The sequence below is a fragment of the Capsicum annuum genome, chromosome 7, assembly GCF_002878395.1.
Source record: "Capsicum annuum cultivar UCD-10X-F1 chromosome 7, UCD10Xv1.1, whole genome shotgun sequence".
Taxonomy (NCBI): domain Eukaryota; kingdom Viridiplantae; phylum Streptophyta; class Magnoliopsida; order Solanales; family Solanaceae; genus Capsicum; species Capsicum annuum.
In genome coordinates, this window is record NC_061117.1 from 66,847,262 (window position 1) to 66,857,674 (window position 10,413).

Sequence of the window (10,413 nt, forward strand, 5' to 3'; positions counted from 1 at the left end):
GCCCTTAAGGCATAATTTGTTGTTTGAAAAGTTATAGGATATCTCATAAATCTAGACACAATGTGGTAGTGTCAACTCTTACCTATGGGCATAACGTGTTGTTTAAAACTCCTTGGCCAAGTCATGCCTCTGAGGCAGGAGTTATAGAGCATCTCATAAATCAAGACATAATGTGGTAGTATAAACTCTTGCTCATGGGGTGTAACTTCTCGTTTGAAAGTCTATGTGCTAATTCTTGCCTCCAAAGCAAGAGCTGTATAATATTTCATAAATCAAGACACAATGTGGTAGTGTCAACTATTGCCTGTGAGGTATAACTCGTATGAAAGTCTACGTGCTAATTTTTACCTCTAAGGCAAGAGTTGTAGAACATTTCATAAATCAAGATACAATGTGGTAGTGTTAACTCTTACCTTTGGGGCATAACTTGCTCTTTGGCCGGCTAAGTCTTGTATCTAAGATAAGAGTTACAGAATATCTCATAAATCAAGACATAATCTACTAGTGTCATCTCTTGCATAGAGAGAATAACTTGATGTTTCAATTGGGCTAAGTCTTGCATCTAAGATAAGAGTTATAAAGTATCTCGTATATCAAAACACTATATGATAGCGTCAACTCTTACCCATGAGACGTAATTTATTGTTTGAAAATCCTTAGGCTAAGTTTTGCCTCTAAGGTAAGAGTTATAGAGCATCTCATAAATCAAAACACAATCTGATTGTATTAATTCTTTTCCATGGGACATAACTTGTTGTTTGAAAATCCTTCGGCTAAGTCTTTCCTCTAAGGCAGGAGTTATAGAATATTTCATAAATCAAAATAAAATGTGGAAGTGTCAACTCTTGCCCATGAGGCAAAACTTGATGTTTGATGGTCCTTGGCTAAATCTTGCCTCTAAGCCAAGAGTTTATAGAGCATCCCATAAATCAAGACACAATGTGGTAGCACCAACTTTTTCTCATGGGGCGTAACTTACTGTTTGAAATCCCTTGGTCTAAGTTCCGCATCTAAGGTAAGAGTTGTAGAATATCTTATAAATCAATACACAATATGATAGTATCAACTCTTGCTCATGGGGCATAACTTCTTGTCTGATGGTCCTTGGGCTAAATCTTGCCTTTAAGGCAGGAGTTATAGAGCATATCATAAATTAAAACACAAAGTGATAGTATCAACTCTTGACCACGTGGCGTAAATTGTTTAAAAGCCCTTGGACTAAGCCTTTCCTCTAAGGCAATAATTATAGAACATCTTATAAATAAAAATACAATGTGATAGTGTCAACTCTTGTCCATGAGATGTAGTCTCTTCGTCTCATTTTATGTGGCATATTTTGATCGGATACGGAGTTTATGAAATAAGAAAAGACTTGGTAATATTTATCAAATTATCTTTTATTAAAAAATATATTACTATTATCTTTAGTTAAGTAGAACCTTATAAGTGAGACCAGTAAAGGTAAAAATGAAATTGTGTCTTTAAATAGTTACCAAATAAGAAAAGGTGACATTCTTTTTGGGACGGATCAAAAATGAAATGGCAACACATAAAATGGGACGGAGGGAGTAACTTCTTGTTTGAAAGTCCTTTAGCTAAGTCCTACCTTTAAGGCGAGATTTATAGAGCATCTTATAAATCAAAACACAATATGGTAATGTCAACTTTTTCTCATGGGACATAACTTGTTTTTTGAAAGAAATTGAAGAAAGAAAAAAATAAAAGTTGAGAAAAAATAAAAATAATAGAAGTTGGGAGGAGAAAAGGAAAAAACTAAAAGAAAGAAAAGGTTGATAAAAAAAGAAGAAACAAAGACAAAACAAAAAATAAAGGCTAAGAAAAAAAAGAAAAAAGAAAAAAAGAGCAAAGAACAAATAAAAAATAGCAGTTGAAAGGAGAAAAGGAAAAAATGTAAAGATTTAGAAAAAGTAAAAAAGAAAGAAAAAAAAAAAGAAATTAAAATTTTAAAAAAATAATTAGAATTTGAAAGATAAATAAACATAAAGAGTTGTTTAAAACTATTTGATGTATAGAGGGCCAAATAAGTAAAGTCCTACACATTAAAAAAAAAACTAGTTTTGTAAGATTATTTTTTACGAGGGACAAAAAAATAAAGTCACCGACTATGAAGGTTATTTATGTAGTTTATTGTCTTTCTATGTTCAACCTGGCCCTGTTGCATTTTTTCTATTTTCAACCTGCCCGCTAAGACCCTCCCTGCTCCCCACCCGAAGTTTTCTAAAATTTTTCTATTTTTGCCAAAATATACAAGTTTAATAGTTATATTTTTTTCAGTTGTAAATTTCTTTATTTATTTTACGGTCTTTAATTTATCCTTCATCTTCTCCATTTTTCTACAACGCCCTTTTTGATCATTTTTGTGATCATATCTCTTTCTGCAGCTCCCCTCCCTCTTATCTTCATCTTCATTCTTCTCCTCTCTTCAGATCGCTACTACTGCCATACTGTCCACCACTCCTTTTCCTCTTATTTTCCTCTTCCTCTCTCCATCATCAAACACCTCCTCTTTGGTCAGGGTGTTTTTGGTCACGAATAATATAAAGAGAACCTTTTCTGAGTGATATGTGGGGTCCATACAAAATTTCAACAAGGTAAAGTCAAAGATTTGAAGAGTTGTTCTATATTCTCCCATCTATTAAAGTTGTTTAATTAGGTCTCACTTTTACTATGTTTCATCACTTTAATTCTCTTGAACTACAATTTTTTTTATTTAATCATTTTCATTGCACTACATTAAAAAAAATAAGTTAAATATTTATGAGATTTTACCTCAAAATATTTCTATCGTAAAGTGCTAATTTTGCAAAACTAAAATTCATTTCAAAATAACATTTTGAGAAAAGTCATCATTTCACCCCTGAACTTGTCCTCACAACTTACTTTGGCACTTTAACTTAACACATGTTTATTTACCCCCCCCCCCCCCCCCCCAATAAGTTTAAAGTGAATTAGTTTCACCCATAATGCTGACGTGGAATTTCAAAAAAAAATGTGTATATTTTGTAAAAAAATTGATTCCACTAATATTATATTTTAAATATAATTAAAAAAATTTTAAACAATTACCTGGACACCCTTTTCTTCTCCAAAACATCAACCACAACAACACTCATTTTCTCCAACCATAAATTCCTCCGTTAACAACCTCAAATACATTCTCCACCAACACTCTCCTTCATTTTTTTGTCATTTTCCTCCATTAACACAATCAAAGAACAACTATGAAGACACCAAATTAAGATTTTTCCTCCATTGAATATCATCTCAATCTTCAATCCAACTTTCTTAAAATTTGGACAAAAATTGAATTAAACCAATGATTTTATCTTTGAACCACTTATCATCAATGAGATTTTTTTTTATTTTTACTTTTGAATTTTTTTGATAATAAGATAAATTTTGAGTAGTAAAATAAATAAAAAATTATTTTTGATTTGATGGGGGGTATTTTCATGTTTGAAGAAGAAAGAAAAAAGGGTGGGGGCATTTTTCATGTATGCGGGAGTTGGGGCTGGAAGAGGAAAAAGATAGGGGGGATGGAGTGAAAAAGAAAGAAAAAAGGGGTGGGGCATTTTTCGTGTTTGCAGGGGTGAGGATCGGGAGAGAAGAAAGAGGGGAGAGGGGATGATCTGAAAAAAAAAATGGGTAGGAGGTGGGGGCGCATTTTCGTGTTTGCAAGGGTAGGGGAGGGGGGGGGGGGCTGGAAGAGGAGAAAGAAAGAGAGGAGTTGGGGGTGTCTATATATATATATATATATATATAAATAGTGTGGGGGGGGATTACTTTTTTTTTAAATAGTAATTTCTTATGTAGCAATGACATGACACGGATGTGGCAATGGCATGGCATGTGTGTAGTGCACTCTCCGTTGTGAGACTAAAATCGTGATTTTAAGGTTATATTTAATTTACTTGAAAGTTCTTAAGGGGTAAATAATTATAAGTTAAACTAAAGTGTTAAAATAAATTGAGCAGACAAGCTCAGGAGTGAAATGATTTCTTTTCTCTAACATTTTTGATTCATGCATAAGATTATTATATGTGGCTTATACTTATAAACACCATTTATATCCCTTGAATGTTTCATTATATGATATATAAGAATAGTTTCTACACGTAAATTATGTTGCAGGAGTAGCCTAATACCATTTAGGTGGAATTACCACAATATGAGAATTCTTCTTAGTAAAATTATTGCAGCCTTACATTTTCTATTGAATATATGTATCTTTATATAGTTTCTTTCAAAATTATTGCAGCCTTACATTTCCTACTAAATATATGCATCTTTATATAATTCAGGATACATAAAGTGTCGATACTTAACGTACATCATTTATTTATAATTTTACATAAATTACACGAATCCACAACTTATGTTTCGCTTATTACAAAAAATTTCCTCTCTCTAAACATATTACATAAATCCACTTTTTAAGTTTCTTTCTCTAAAAGTACATATACATAGATATCCCCTTTTATCTCAAAATTTTTTCCCTCTAAAAAAGGTTGCAATCAAGGGCCGGTTACCATGTTTGAAATCAACCGTGTTTGAGTCCAACTCACGGGCATTCAATTTTAACTCAATCTCTTTTTATCTTTCTAACTTTTTAAGATCTGAAGTTAGTAAAAAATATTGTATTTCCTTAGCCGAAATTTGGAGATTTCGAATGAACAAATTATTGCATGTTGTGATTAAGTAATTTTTTGGGTTTCTACTTTACCAAAATATAGTTTGTATATTTGGATTCTCCTTTTTTCTTTTCAAAATCCTCTATTTCAAGTACTAAATGCATAGTACTTCGTAAATGAATGATTCTCCTTCTTTTAGTTTAGGATTAACTCGGTTAGAGTATAATGAACCAACAAATCTGGTGGTTGGGTTCGTTCTCGGTATATTTGATTATGAGGAATCTAACTTTGTTAAAAACATATCAAAAAATCATAATGATCCCATCAAAATGAAAAAGATTAACAAAGATGCTGCTGGCAAGTCAAAAAAAATAATTGGAGAATCCTCAAGAAAATTAAAAAAAATGATACTGTACGGCCACGTCTACCCAAGGTATTTCTGGTTTTTTTTTTATTTTGATTTCTTTTGTTAATTTTTTTCTGGTTTTTTTTTTTGTGTGTTTTTTCAGTAATTTGAGGTTTTAAATTTATTAATTAATAGGGGATGGTTGTTAGTTATTATGTATATTTTGGATTTTTTCATCAGTTTGAAGTTATGTTAGAAGTTGCATGTGTAAATACAAAACAAATCTTTGTATATGTTATGCATATACATATGTAATGATGAGCTTGATTTAACTTCAACCATATCTATAGTTCATATACATATGTATTTACTGGGTGTTTACATATTAGTAAGTAGGTATATGGTACACACATACATTATTCATTATGTGTTGTTGAACATATACATAAGTTATTTTTGGGATTAGGTTTTGTTATGTGTGTTTGAGGCAATGGACATTAAATATGTATATGTTAAACATACACATAAGTTTTCACGTTTTTTTAAACTTGTAGTGAAATGTATAATTCATATACATCATTTTTTGTATGTATATGTTTTCAATTTTGTTATGTTGGTTTGAGGCAGTGGACATTACCTATGTATATGTCTAACACATACATAAGTTTTGATATGTTGTTAGATGTGTAACGAAATACCTAGTTCATATACATCACTTTTTTGTGTATATGTTATTAATATACATAAGTACTGTATATGTTTTGAACATATAGGCTCACATATGATGTCTTTTTTATTTCCAATAGGGTCTAAAATACAGGATTAAAAATGTCCCTGCACATTCGTTGCATTTCAGTAGCTATTGCAATCGCAACTTTGGATCAGCTATATTGAATTATCTTGGTGAAGAAGCTCATAATCTTTTTCGTCAAATAATTTTTGGTTCCTTTCTAGACATGCTCCAGTGTAACTTTCAGGATCAAATTTCCAAATACTTACTTATGCTTGATATTGAACAAGATAATTCAGATGAAATTCACGTTTATGTGCAGGGAACTATTCTCAAATTTTCTACTATGGAGTTTGCTATAATATCCGCACTTAAATGTACAGGAAACATTGAGGAACCCCTTTATAGTAAATCATCTAGATCCATATTAATGTTGAACTATTTCTAGATGTAAAATTTTGTGAAAAAATTTAATTTTGTTCAGCGATTCAAACCGATGCTTTGAACATGTCTATACTTTACATCATTCATACTTTTGTGTATTCACAAATACGTGATGCTAGTATTAGCAGATCCAACTTTATGATAGTTGAGGATGGCAGGTACGAACAATTCCTATAAGAGAAGACTTCGTTTCAAAAGCTAATTGTCATATGGAGATAGGATTTCTTTATTGAAAAATAGTTTAACTAGATCGGGGGAATGCCTCATGTGTTGAATGTTTGGATGTATCAATGTTTAACTGACGTAGACAGTATGAAACATGAGCGAGTGGGAAATGAAATTCCAAGAATCTTTAAATGGAAGGTTGTTGGAATCAAAGTCAAGTATGAGAAGTTCATAAGTGGTATGTTCAACAAGGTAAGTATTAAGTACATTATTTCGAGTTTTTGTTTATATTTCACTGTGTTGACTTTAGTAGGCTCCTAATGTTGCCATTTTTTATTTCTTAATAGTTTGTATACAATAATTTACGGTCAACTCGTGAAGAAATACAAATTCTTGATTTGCCGATGATTGAGGGCATTGAGTATAATGACTCTAAATCTGCTTTCTCATATGATACTTTTGCAGATCGTACTGGTAAAAGGCCTGCTGTCGACATACATACACAGTTGGACTCCTACATAGAAGGTTTTAAGGATTTCAGTACAGTCCCACCTCAAGAAATTCATAAAAAGACAGGTCCAAGTATTGATGCATCAGTATCACAACCTACAAAGAGGCGGAGGACAGTACGTTTTGATGCTAAAACTGTCGAGAGGCAAGATCGTGATAAAACACCATCGACTATTTTAAAAAGAAATATTCTAACAGACACATCACCAACTTCTTTTTCAGATTGTGTTGATGCAACAAAGACAACTCCATCATCATTCAGCAAGTCTGATCATCAGGCCATTTTTGATGAAAAGTGGAACGAGATCAAGTCATTTTTACAAACTTATGTAAGATTTTTTATTTGTCTAACACTTTAAACCAAATTGTGAAAACATTAACATTTTTATTGTCCTTTTATCTACAGGTTGACAAAAAATTCAACGCTCTTCACAATCTAATGGTTAAACAACATGAAGACTCAAACGCCCTTTCTAAATTGATTGTATTTGTTCCATCTTTGTGTATAATTTATACTCCAAAAGAAAACAAAAAGAAGCAAAGGTCAAGTGCAATTAGGAGTATGTTAGATTAAGCCTAATATTTCAATAGGATTTTTATATATTCATATATTTTGGGCAAAGTTCTATTTTTTTTCTTTATTTTTGAAAACATCATGTACCCAAATAAAAAAAATCTTTTTTTAAGTCAACCTCCCTTTCTTGGGGGAATAGTGACGCACCAAAAATAAAAACAAAACCAACTTCTTTTAAGAAAATTCAAGACTTCTTTTTATTTTGAAAAAAACGTACACAACAAAATATTAACACAAATATTATCATAATTTAAGAATTCATCTGTAACCAGAAAACCTTCTTTCGTTTATTGTTTTATATATTAATTAATCAATATTATAAATTGATGAAAAAAGGTAAAGAGACAATTTTATCTATTGCTGAGTCTTTTAATGAATGGTAAAAATTTCAAACAACATTTCTAAAGTCCTTCACACTTTTAATATATTAGAGATTAGAGATTAGAGATTAGAGATAGAGATAGAGTTTAGAGATAGAGATAGAGATAGAGATTAGAGATTAGAGAGTTGAGATTAGTGACTTAAGGTCTCTAGAAAGACGCTTTGGTTTAATTTTGTTCCTCGCGGATAAGAAGACTATTTTTCTGTAAGATGAATAAGAACACTCAAGTTACACTCTTGAATGGGTGTAAGCGATCGTTGTCAATATAAAACCCAACTAGATTGGGGTCAAATCCCACAGGGAATATGGTGTGAACTTTAATTTTTTTACGAAATATTTTACTGGTAGTTTAATGTTTTCAAAAATGGGGGTTTAAGGTTCATAGAGAGTTAATTGTCACTTTCAATATTTTAGTGTTTGAAATCAGTCTAAATGGAAAACCAGAGTTATGTTCACCATGGGTTTTGGGAATTGACAGATACTAGGTAATGCTTGGGATTCTTGAAGTAAGTAGAAATAGCAAAATATCCCTGACGACGATACTATCTGACTTATCTCTCAACCTCACGAGACAATTTATTATCTAATTCTCTCGAACTTAGATAACTTATCTATCTCGAATAGGATTTTATCTTAGGTAGATCAATCTAGTTATGGCATTGATCATTAAACAGAAGGTTGGTATCTTTCGAGTCCCTGTTGATAATTCATGACCTCTAGTCTATTTCTCCATTAGAAGCAAATAAAACTTAAGGCATAACCTAATGTTTGCAATCAGTAGATTTCAGTTAAAACAACAGAATTTTAAGACGTCCTACTACTCTTTGAATCCGTTAAACACCTAGTAACCTATCAAACCCTAGTCCATGGATCCCATAACTCCGGCTAATGGAATTAGCCGCTCATGATTTGATGAACGAAATACAAAGTTGAATTCATGATGATAAGGATAAACTTATGAATGAATGAAAAGAAACAAGTAGTTTCTTCAATTTAATCCCGAAAATAGGAATCCATAAATAGTTGATAAGTATTCACGAAAAATTAAAAATCTCCAAAACTAAATAAAGAGAACCCTTGAATAAACCCTAAAAGATGTTATTTATACTAAAGCCTAATTAAGGAATAAAATAGCAAATTCAATTAATTCTCGAATTAGGTGACGCCCAAGCTGACGCCGCGTCAAGAGTCCCGTCAGACTTGCTCCAGTTTGTTCAATTCCCTGCCTTAGGCTGACGATGACTCTGACGCCGCATCAAGTATCTGATGGTGTATAACCAACGTCGTCAAATGTCTTCTCCTATCGCTGATTTACTGCTTAAGGCTGACGCCATTCTTGATGCATTATCACCCACTTGTCGCTATGTCATAGGTATCGTCAGAACTGCTTCTCAGCTCCAATTCCCTAGTTAAGGCTAACGTTGTTTCTGATAGGCTATCACAAGGCTGACGACTTATCACGGATATCGTCAGCCATGTTTTCTTCTCTTTTGCTTAAATTTTTAACTTTTTTGCCCCATTGTTGTTTATTTCCATTCCTTCAGCCTTTTACTGCAATATCATGAACAAACATATCAAAACAATAAGAGTGCTTCAGAATTCACAATTATTTTGAGCTAAAAAGCATTAAATGTTTTAGCTTTTGGTCACACATCAACACCCTCAACTTAAAACAATTGCTTGTCCTCAAGCAACAAACTAACTAAGAGAATACAAAGAACATTCAGCAGTCAATAACTATTTTAACTCAAAACTCAGTTACCGCCCCCAAAGTCAACCAATTTAAACTACTGTGTATCTTATTGAAAAGCAGCAATATAACCCAAGGGATTCTAGACATGGCATCAACTAAGTACCAGCAATTATGCTTATATCAATATGACACTACCCAAACAAGTAAGTCACTTAGCAACATACTAGTGTGCCCTCATAATAAAGAATTTCCCCTTTTTCTCTCACAATAGAAATCAAAGTATCAACATGGGGATCATCACAAAAACACTCACTCTCAGAATGAAGTTCAAACCAATGTATGCCAAACACCATATGCTTGCCCTTATCTTCATTACCAAAGTGTCTAGACAGGTAAGCTAGGATCACTATAGGTCTTTCTTAGGATTCTAACGTAGGTTAAGGGCTGGTATGATATTATATGGCATTTAGAGTGAGTAACCTCCTTGGCACTACTTTAACTTATGGTGTCCACTTATTAACTTCTTCTTCTCTCTTTTTTTCTTTTCTTGATCACACATTCAGAATGGGTGGTTCTTTCTTCCTATTTAAACAAATTTTTTTTCTTGCTTTTTTTCACCAACACCGAACTTTCTATTTCTTTTTCACTTATTCTTTTTATTTTACTTTATCCTTTTTCATACCTAATTTACATCATGCACCCCTATGATATCCACCCTCAACTTAGGCTATTTGCCTAAGTCAAGGTGCACAGTGTCCAAGGAGGACCAGGGACAAAACAGGTTCATTATGATCTAAAAGGAAAGGTGATAGGTATTATTGAAAGAAATAGTTAACTTAGGCTCAAAAAAGGGATCAAATGGTAACATGTACACAGGGAAGGTCATTTTTGGTTAAAAAGTGACTCAATTCAGAAAC